The 10,153-nt window shown below is 43.0% G+C and overlaps 1 pseudogene; it reads left to right on the plus strand.

Moving 5' to 3' along the window:
- The first annotated feature begins 1,291 nt into the window (after window positions 1–1,291).
- On the plus strand, window positions 1,292–1,765 carry LOC138452853 (mammalian ependymin-related protein 1 pseudogene; annotated as a pseudogene).
- Window positions 1,766–10,153: the final 8,388 nt, after the last annotated feature.

The following is a 10,153-nucleotide window of genomic DNA, read 5'->3' on the forward strand; positions in this document are numbered from 1 at the left end:
TTCCTCATGCCCGACTGATGGTATAGAGGCTTCTTTTGTCTTGCTCACCCGCGAGTCTAGCTACTTGGTCTGTGCGGCTTTAGGTGGCATTCTTGCCATTGCCTTCGGCACCCCTGCTGATACTAGTTCATACTGTTTCCCTGCAGATCACCTCACTGGAGTGCGTTGTAGCAAGTGAGTGTGTTTTGACCTGTGCCGCGCATGCTATGGTATTATCATTAATTACATTCCTCCTTTTTTTGCGTTTTCACTGCATGTGGCTCGTCAATTTGCACGTGTTTTCCAGCCACTATACAGTTATTTTCCTGCTTCTGCCCATCCCAGTCTACCTCACTGGATTGATCTTCCTCTGCATTCTGGGGGGAGCCCATAGCATGAATGCTTACGACTGACCTCTCTTCAATCATGTTTACTGCACTGTTTTCATTGCACTTTTTCCCACAATGCCAGTCTCTGTTGAAGCTCCCACCTCTAGCGCAATGTCCACTTAACATATCAAACCTTCTAGTATTATTTGTTGTTCTCTGTGAAGGGTGTCACACAATGACAGTAGTGCGTTTAATATAACGAGCATTTCCGAGTCTGGGTATTGTTCGTCATCGGAAGACTCTGATGAGGAAAAAGAGGTACAGTGCTCCGGGGAGGAGGCATACACGCTTTCTGTTCATTTGTCCAAATAGGGTGACTTTGATAGGTTCTCCGAAGTAAATGGTAATTGCGAAGTACTTGCAATTGGCCCAGATTCTTTCTCTGGCGTAGCATCCATTACAAGCGCGTTAATACACTCTTGCTGTAAATTCAGACAGAGATTTAGAAGCGTGTTATTTGGGCTGACCATACTTTCTATCTGGTTTGCAGCCTTGCAATCACTATTAGTAACTGCTCCCTCGAGTATTATCTTGCGTGGCATGTTTTTTGCCTGTGTTTTTAAATAGGCAGTCATGTTGCCCTTGTTTTCTTTAATCAGCATGAGCTCCCCTTAAACCAGCTGTTGCCACTTCCGTCCTTTAACTGTTTTTCCCCCCATCTTCTTCTTATTTATTTTCTTAGCAGTAAGGGCCTTATTACAAGCCACTCTTACTGTCCTAGGAAGTCACTTTTTTCCTACACGCAAGGGGCATATTCAGATGTTAATGTTTTGCGCGCCCCTCAGGTAGATGCTAGACAGATCTCAGTGGTTACTTGAATTAATGCTTCAATTAACTGTCAGCTTTCAACTTTCAAGCTGGAGTCAGCTGCATTAATGTGTAGGGAGATGTTCTCTCCGAGGCACGCGGGGTCACAAGGCTGCATGGCTACACAATATATTATACAATATACAATATATATAGTTCTGCCCGTCAGCCCCACCCCAGCCCCCGCGCCCCAGCCCTGCCTCGCGCCGCTGCAATGGGAGGGCAGGACAGTGCAATATGATCACACCTCGGGCCGAAACGTAAGAGCGGCCGTGACTGCCGCATTCGGGTCCGGGAAGAGAAGAAAGGGCTGGTGCCTTGCATATATGCATTATATTGGAGGACCCGGAGATGAGATAACTGTTCAAGAATGGTCAGACAGGAAATCAGCCAGAAAATATGAAACATGGGTTGGAGCTTACACAGTCAGAGCCTGTTACCCTGTCCAGGAAACCTATACCAAGAACTACAGCGTGACAACGTCCACTCGCTTCTTTGATCTACAGCTGGGCATAAGCGACCCCTCTGCGTTCACCCCTCCCTCCAGCTGCCAAGCAGGCAAGCCAACCGAGATGAGCGATGGATGCTGACTGGTGAAACGTCTAGCTAGGACAGGGAAAGGACATGGAGTAGACGCGTTGATCCCTTAGGGACTATGAATGAGCTTTTAGGAAGAGTTCATTAAGGGAAAAGTTGTATTCGCTTTAATCAGCTAGAGCGCTCACCTTTAAGGCGTTTGCTTGCAGTAATTTAAAGACTCGCGCTAAGACTGTCACTAAAAATAGATTGTAAACAGTTCATTTATTTAAAGTTTGACTGTATTTAAGGTTTTACTGTAGCATTAGTTTACCAGTATGAGAACGTGAGGGATGCAGAAGCGCTAGGCATATGATGTCAGCTCAGTGACGAAGGGTGTATGAAATGTGTCATAGGTGTGTTAATTCTTTGTCGCAGTTCGTTTTTTCATCATTTTAACTCTTTAACGGCTACGTGTACATAGTTTTAAAAACGCGTTTATTTTTCTGGTGCAATAATAATGCTAATAAGAGAAAGGCAGCTTTTGTTTGTTTTGTTGGCTTTGCTATTGTATAGTTGCATGATAATTGAACACATGTTCTGTTTATTATTGCAGCAATTGAAAAACAAATGCACTGGCCCTAAGTATAACTTGTTAAATTAAGAAGGATTTTATGATTGGTTTACATTGTTAAAAGAAAAAAAAGAAAAAAAAACAACAAAAATATATATATATATTTCACCTCGAGAGAGAGAGTTGCCTGAAAATGCAGAAAAGTCTAGTGCTACCGCGTTGCCATTTGCTGCTCAGTCATGTATGCACACAATCGGCGGCGGGGAGAAAGTCATCAAGTAATAAAGTCACAATTATTCAGACTTACTTCGCTCACGCCTCTTACACCGCAGACCACTCTTGCTCCATTTCCCCACGCCGCGCTCCACGTGGCAATGCAAATTTTATAATGCAGCAAGGCAGTGTTCTCCAACAGCTCCACCTCCAGAATAGAAAGAGCAGTCAGACAGCAGTTTGCTAGACCACTGCAGACCACTTGCCTCATTCCACTTCTTCCATAGTATAGTAGTCAGTACTAGAGACTCGCTATGTGTTCAGCGTGCCCGAATTTATTGTAGGTCTGTGCTGCATTCATAAACTTCGACCTTTGTCATCGTCTCCTTCTCAGCTTCAGCAGACAGGGCCTGCCTCATGGCAGACTTGGATTGGTTGCTCATTTGCTCCGGGTTCACTCCAGCAATTACCACAACGAGCGCTGCCAAGTGCTTGCTTGATGAAATCAAACCATGTCAAATAACAGCCTCCCACTTGAGACAACACACCTTTTATTGCTTCTCCATTTGTCATCAACCTGGGGAAGTTCCAGACTCTTGCCCAATACCATACTGTTTTCTGACAAATTAGGATATCTCTTTCCAGCAGACCTATTTACACGTGGGTCGTAAGGTTGGGAACACTTACCGGTAGGCCCTGCTACCTCAGAGTTTGGCCACATAGAGTGCTGCCTGCATCGCCTTGTATGCCTGCAGTGATACCCTTCCGCCCCATTTCAATGGTCACATCATTAAAACATTTTATCAATCCGTGGGCACATTGACAATAGGCTTACATTGTAAATGCTTACACCTTTTAGAACACACTATAGCAGCAGAAATGTAGCAAATGTTTATAAAGTGCATTTCAGTGTTCCCTGCTAATTATGGACAATGTTACCCCAGCTTTCTCTACCTTTGGTGACCAGGTGCAATACCCTTTGACCTTTAATCCTAGGTAGTCATAAGAGCTGAAGCAGTGTTGCTATATGTTAAACAGAAGTCGTTCCTCCATTGTTGGTGGTTGGGAGGAGCCAAAGTCAGCACAATACTGCAATATCTACTGCATCCAGGGAGCGCACGCGAGTTGTGAAGCAATGTTTGTCTGTGTTACCTATGAGGGGTTCCGTAATTCTGTTACACAGAAGTCTTTCCTTCATTGTTGGTGCTCGGTACGTGTGTTAATTGCAAGTTTACCTCCAGGTCTACTGTAGTAGAGATAGGTCTGGCAAAACCTCGGGCCCAGCTACAATTTACAAACTGTAACTCAACTAACATAATTTACGCGGTATGGTGTCCTTGCTCAAAAATCTACATAGGCTTAACGGAACGCAGAGTCAAATTGAGGATCAGCGAACACAGGAGCAATATTAAGAATAAAGTGTTGACAGCACCCTTAGTAGGCCACTTTTTGACCATGGCACACAGTAGTGACACACTCAGATGGACAGTACTGCTGCAGTTGAACAATGGGTCTCATTACGATCCTGGCGGTAGCCGTGCCCTTATTAAGGGCACGGCTGCCGCCGGTAATGATTTTTTACCACAGCCCAGAAAAGGGCAATAACCGGGTCATGCCGACCTTGGCGGACCCGGTAATTGCCCTTTTCTGGGCTCCAGTAAAAATTAATCCCCATGCCCACTAGGGCTCAATGGGAATGGGGAGGATGCTAACAACGGGCCCGTTAATGACGGGCCCGTTGTTAGTATCCTGGTCTGCTAGCAGGTTCCGCTAAGGACGCCTGGTCTGGCCAGCGTCCTGAGCGGGACCCGCAGCAGACCTCGTAATGAGGCGGCCCGGAATGAACAGTGCCGTTCATTCCGCGGCCGCCAGGGTCCTAATGAGGCCCAATGTCTCTACCGATGCAAGTTCTGATAAAAGGTTATTTAACCTTGAGCAGTGGTTAATCTTTTTAACCAATGCATCAGAGACTGGGTTTAATGGGCAGGTTGAGTGGTTACATTGTTGAAAATTCTGTAATTTTTCTCCACATTCCTTTTAAACCCCTCCGCTCTATCAATGATCTACAAATATTATTGTAGATATTGGTCAGACAAATTCTTTCGAAACTGGTACCACCGCTTAATTAGGCTTTCATCCCTCACCATCACTAAACACTACGCGCATCGGTGTATGTAAATATCAAGTAGTGTTGTCGCACCCCAGAAATCTACTGGGCATAGTGTCCTCTAAAAACAAGAAATAAAAATTTCCTCCACAGAGAGTCTCTTGATGTTGATCTAATGAGTAATAGGACATATTTATGCAGTCTTTTGTTCAGTCTGAGTTGGTATTGCCTTAAGTGAAAAAAACATTACACCAAGTACATTGGATGATTAGTTACACACCAACGTTCGGCCAGATACATACTTGTGGTTTCCTCTCGGGTCAAGATGCATGGATTCCGTGGAGCGTAATAAATCTCCGGTTTTATCCAGACCGGTGCATTCCGCATATTCATAGATCGTTCAAGAACAGGGCGGCTATTGTTTTTGCTGTTCTTGTTAGACCAATAACATCATCGCAATTAGCGGTCATGTGACTTTCGGATCATGTTCATAAGTGACTGAGCAGGAGGAGTTACGTATCAGGTGTCATGTGACTGCTGTATGCACAGAAGTGGGAATGCTAGGAAGAGTTCGGGTGTTCTAAATACGGTAAGCTTTGTCACTGCGCTTCTCACGAGCAGTGTTTTGAACAGCAGGATTAGGACTGGAGGCTTTGACTTACTTCCTTGGAGATTCACAGACCCTTCTTCTTGTTTCGTTCTGGCAGCTATTCAATCAGCGCACGTCCGGTGGAGTAAGCCATAGAACGCACAAAAGTTAAAGGGACACCATGGAAGCTTATTTCATACACTCACTGAAACTGCACTGGTTACCTGGCCACCCTCTGATCTCGGGCCCAGGTCCCCTCTCCCGCCTGTCACACTCCTGCACTGCCTTCTCGGCAAACCCCGCTCCTGGGAACTGTTTTCTGTAGCCCTACAGTCCCACTACCAGCACTTGCCACCTGCTGGCTGTACTTCTACTTATTGGTATTTATTTTCTTATCCCATGTACTGCTTTGTCCTCTCCCCCCCACACTTCTCCTCCTTCCCCTTCCCATGCACTTGCGCGATCTGAATGACATCTGGCCTAGTAGAATCATTGTCTGTCTTCCCTCTGTTCCCCCTCTCTTGCCTCGTTGCGCCTTGAAACACTTGTGTATATGCGCGTTATAAATGCCATATCATATCATATCATACAACTGAACAAGCCGCATGTCAAGGGCGGCGTGAATTAGAAGTGCACTCCGGTAGTACGGTAAGCGTAATGACGCTGTTTTTGATCCCACTGGAGATGGCACGATGTTGAATTTGCAGATTAGGTTGCTTACATGACTAACATATGCCCACTTGCTGCTTTCTTGACAAATGCCTTTTTCCCTTGTAATTATAAGCCAGCATATAAACCTTTTTTTTTTTTAAACAAAAGCTAGCATAAATAATGTGGGTATTACCAAGACGGCTGACACAATAAATAGTGCGGTTGTGATTAGGGTGCACTTTACATTGTGCACACTTTAGACAGGTACCATGAGGTACAGTACAATCGATTTTGAGACCTACCGAGCATTCACTTTCCTTCTTTTATTTAGTGAGACTCATTGCGAGTATAACAGTTGTCATCTGACTAACAGTTTGATATATTGGTTTTTATTTAGAGCTATGGTTCATACTCTTACTACGTATTGTTCTGTGTTGTTCCCCAGAGAAGAGTCCAGTTAAAGGATGCCCAAATGATTCCGTGCTTAGGATAATACGCCATTTCTTGCACGGTAAGCGCGTAGAAGGCAGATATCACTGCCTTTGAGGCTTTAGCAGCCTGAAACTGAGTTCAGATTGATAATTGCTGGCTTTCTTTTTCACCTTTTTCTCTCTTTTCCCTCCCGGATTAAGGACTTTGTTGGGTTACACATATCCCAAGCGAATGTTAAGAAGTCAGGTTTGTTTGTGTATTGTTGCAGTAAAATGCTGGCCCCCTGAAGAAGTTCTCGGACATTGAGCAACTACCCTTGGAAGAATGAAACATGTTGGGTCATAGAGCCTTGTGATTGATGATAGTGCTACAAAACCAGTTGCTAGTAATAGTTTTTTCCTTTCGTGGAGAAAGGATTTATTTACTGTGTACCAGTGGTTATAATTAAAGGTTACCTAGATTTAAGTAAGTCCATTAGATTTTGTGTTCCAACGTCTGTTTTGCACTACATTTTTGATACACATTTTATTTTAGACACACTTTGCACTTTAGGCGTAAACTCACCCACAGTAGGCGATAGTCTACTGAGAGGTGGTAACTCAAATTAGACAATTTTACACGTTTTCTCTTGGTTTTATAATGAATGTACTGTTTTATGACTGCTTATATTGATGAAATCCACAATGGATATTTTTGGAATGTGATTGTACACTGTTTTTTATCATGATTATGTTTTGATTGACTTATTGTGAATCAATTTAATAAAAATGGCATTTTATTAACATTTTTCATGTAACATTGTTTTGAGTACTCAGTAGCAATTTGGTGCATGGGTTGAGTAGTTCTTGGAAAAGAGAGGGAGGATCAGAAGGGACACACTGGTTCCTTGGGTTTTTGATTGTGTGCTTCGGGCAGAACCTTTGTGTCGGTAAACCCGCCCTTGGTGTGTTTTTTGTTTAGTTTGGTGCTCAGGAAGAGTCAGAGTCAGCAGAAGACTAAAATACCCACTGCATGTTAAGAGCACGCTCATTGTGAAGCAGGGTTTCTGTGTTCTGTGCTTTGTGTCTTCCAGTCCGGTGCTTTCGAAAATCATTCAAAAGATTCTTGGTAGCTTTCCGGATCGAAGACTTACAGACATGAGAACTATTTCAATGTTGACCGTACTTCAGAAGGACGCCCTGGTGAGTGTATGGGCCTTACATTTCTTTCTCTCTCAACTGTCAGCATGAACCTCGGTAGTCACTAATGGGCGGCTTTACCTAATCGACCAAGTTCTTTGCATTCCTTCAAAATGGAGTTGATTTGCAATGATTTTGATTTTCTCGTGTGAAGTAGGGGAAATTCGATTATGATGTGCTAAACTCAGGGACTGGCTCACGGTTCACCCTCGGTTTACTTGATTGCTGTCCTGGTTTGGATTACACGCTCAATGCTACGTCCATTAAAAGTAAAATTGTAGAATTGTTTCCGTGTGAAATTAAGGAACTAATGGTATTGCAAATGTTCATAGGAAACTCTAACAATTACAAACAGGAAAGCACAAACAAATCAATAATCCCAAACCTGGAGGATGTGCCTGCTGAGTATGCGCAGATGGAGGGGGAGCGAGAAAGTGTGAATCAACCTGAAATGTGTAAGTCACCGGATTCTCTGTCAAATTCCCCAGACATTTTTTAACACTCCGCTGCGTGGGGCTGAACTACCGCTAAATGACTCTTCGATACTATCTAGGTCACCAGAGTACTCTAATCCCCTTAGGGCCGACATGGGCCAGCCAACATTGGCAGCCTTTATTTATGTATTATCATTGGTAAAGGTCTTTGAAATTTTAAAAGAGGAGGTGCAGGGTAACTCAGAAGAAATGCAGAGAATTTGTGAGACTTTGGACTCTTTTCATAAGAAGGAAGTAGTTAGATATTTCTTCAAAAATGAGGTCTTGGACATTGTAAATTAGTAGACATTCAAGAGGAGTTAGGTACCTTGCCCTTCCATGAAAAGGTGCTTGATATTGCTGGCAAAACAGAGCATATTAACACATCTATTTCACTTGTGTGAAGCCAACGTAAGCATAAAATTGTTTCTCTTAATTGTTTACATCAGTGTGTTGTTAATGTACAACCAATTGAGGAACTTCAAGATTGACCACTGCAACATACTCCTACTAGGTACCTCAAAGAAAAATATAAACACAATGTAATTATTACAGAACAAGGCCCTGAGAGCATCGTGGGTATAAATAGGTGGGAACACATATCACAACACAGCAGAGAGACACACTGGCTGCCTATACAAGCAAGAATACTTCACAAAACACTCACCATCACACACAAATGTGTCACCGACAATGCCCCTAGCTATCTCAACCAAAGCCTCACAGGCAAAACTGCAGGTAGAACACTCAGATCCAATGTCAATACACACTTAATCATCCCCTGCATTAAGAACGCTAGAACAGGTACCCCTAGCTTCCCTGTAGGAGCCTCCAGAATCTGGAATTCACTACCAACTAACATTTGCAATAAGACATTTTAGCCAAAATTTAAGAAATGACTAAAAACCTGGTTCTTTAATACATTTGAATCCTACGTTAGACACTGCATGACACTTGTCTGATCCTCCCGACCCTCAGGATTGAACCCCTGTCACTTTTATTTAAATCTGTGTTTTTTTATTTTTTATTATCCATGCTTCAACCATGTCCACCGACCATATCTGGAATTGTTGTAAATATCCTTGTAACTATCCCTAAGCAGCTCCGCTATGTAACCAATTAACTTGTAAGCCTTCTTTTTGTCATTTCTTTGTGTAACTATCAAGACTTTAAATATGCGTGTAACCTACGCCATGATACCCCTGGGTTGGGGCGTAAAATCAAATGCAATAAATAAAATAAATAAATAAAATGGCTCCTACGGAAGTGAATACGGTGGGTGTGGAGGATAAGTTGGGGCTAAGCGAGGATGGATAGATATTAAATCCTTCCAGCAGAGTAAAAAGTCCAAAAATAGAAAATCAAAGAAAGTAAACAGAAGTTCCTCTTAAAAGTTTGTTAGAACATTTAGGGTCTGATTCACAGAACGTTTTGTTATGGCATTGCGCCATTATAAAACATTTTTCCATGAATCAGGCCAATCTCCAACTTGATTAGGAAGCAACAACCAGTTTTACAGTTACCTACGGTGGGCTGAAGATCACTCAGCTATTTAAAAAACGTTGCAGCACACAGAAGTCCAAGGCCATAGTCCAAATGGCTTCAGAGTATTCCCTAAATGACATATCATGCAATACATTGTTTCAAAAGGATGGGGAAGTGCTGTCTTTCAGCCATACGAGTAATCTGGCACTGACAAGTCTTCAGCTTATTCCTTGTGATTCAGCAAAATCGACTAGGGAATTTACAACTTAAGAGTTGGGGATTCAGTCAAATGTCCCTAGGGAGTGCAAAGACTTGGGTAATATGGATGATGATCTAGCACATAGAAAGATGGCTTGCCAAATGGAAGTGGAAGCTCAGGCCTCATGCAGTATGGAAAAAGCGTTTTTGGGGGACTTGGGCCAGCTTGGGGACTGAGACCAACGCAAAGTGTGCCAGAGGCGAATAGTTGCCCAAGAGCCTACAAAAAAGCAAGGAGTAATGAATGCCAGGCGGGCTCCATCCATTAGCCCGGTCACCAAAGAAATGAATAATTCTGGTTTCTCTTCGGAAGCAATTTTTACATATGAGAATGGCCTAACTTTGAAAATAAGTATGGTTGTAGGCACCTTACTTCAAATTCCATGCTCAACAGGGATAGCATCCAAGGACATCAACCTACTTTATTTTTGTGATGAGAAAAGGAAGCATCTGGTAGCTATTACTACAAGTTCTTGTTTAGTTATGGGTATCATATAAGCAT

Source organism: Ambystoma mexicanum, chromosome 4p (genome assembly GCF_040938575.1).
Source record: "Ambystoma mexicanum isolate Mex_15411 chromosome 4p, UKY_AmexF1_1, whole genome shotgun sequence".
Lineage (NCBI taxonomy): Eukaryota > Metazoa > Chordata > Amphibia > Caudata > Ambystomatidae > Ambystoma > Ambystoma mexicanum.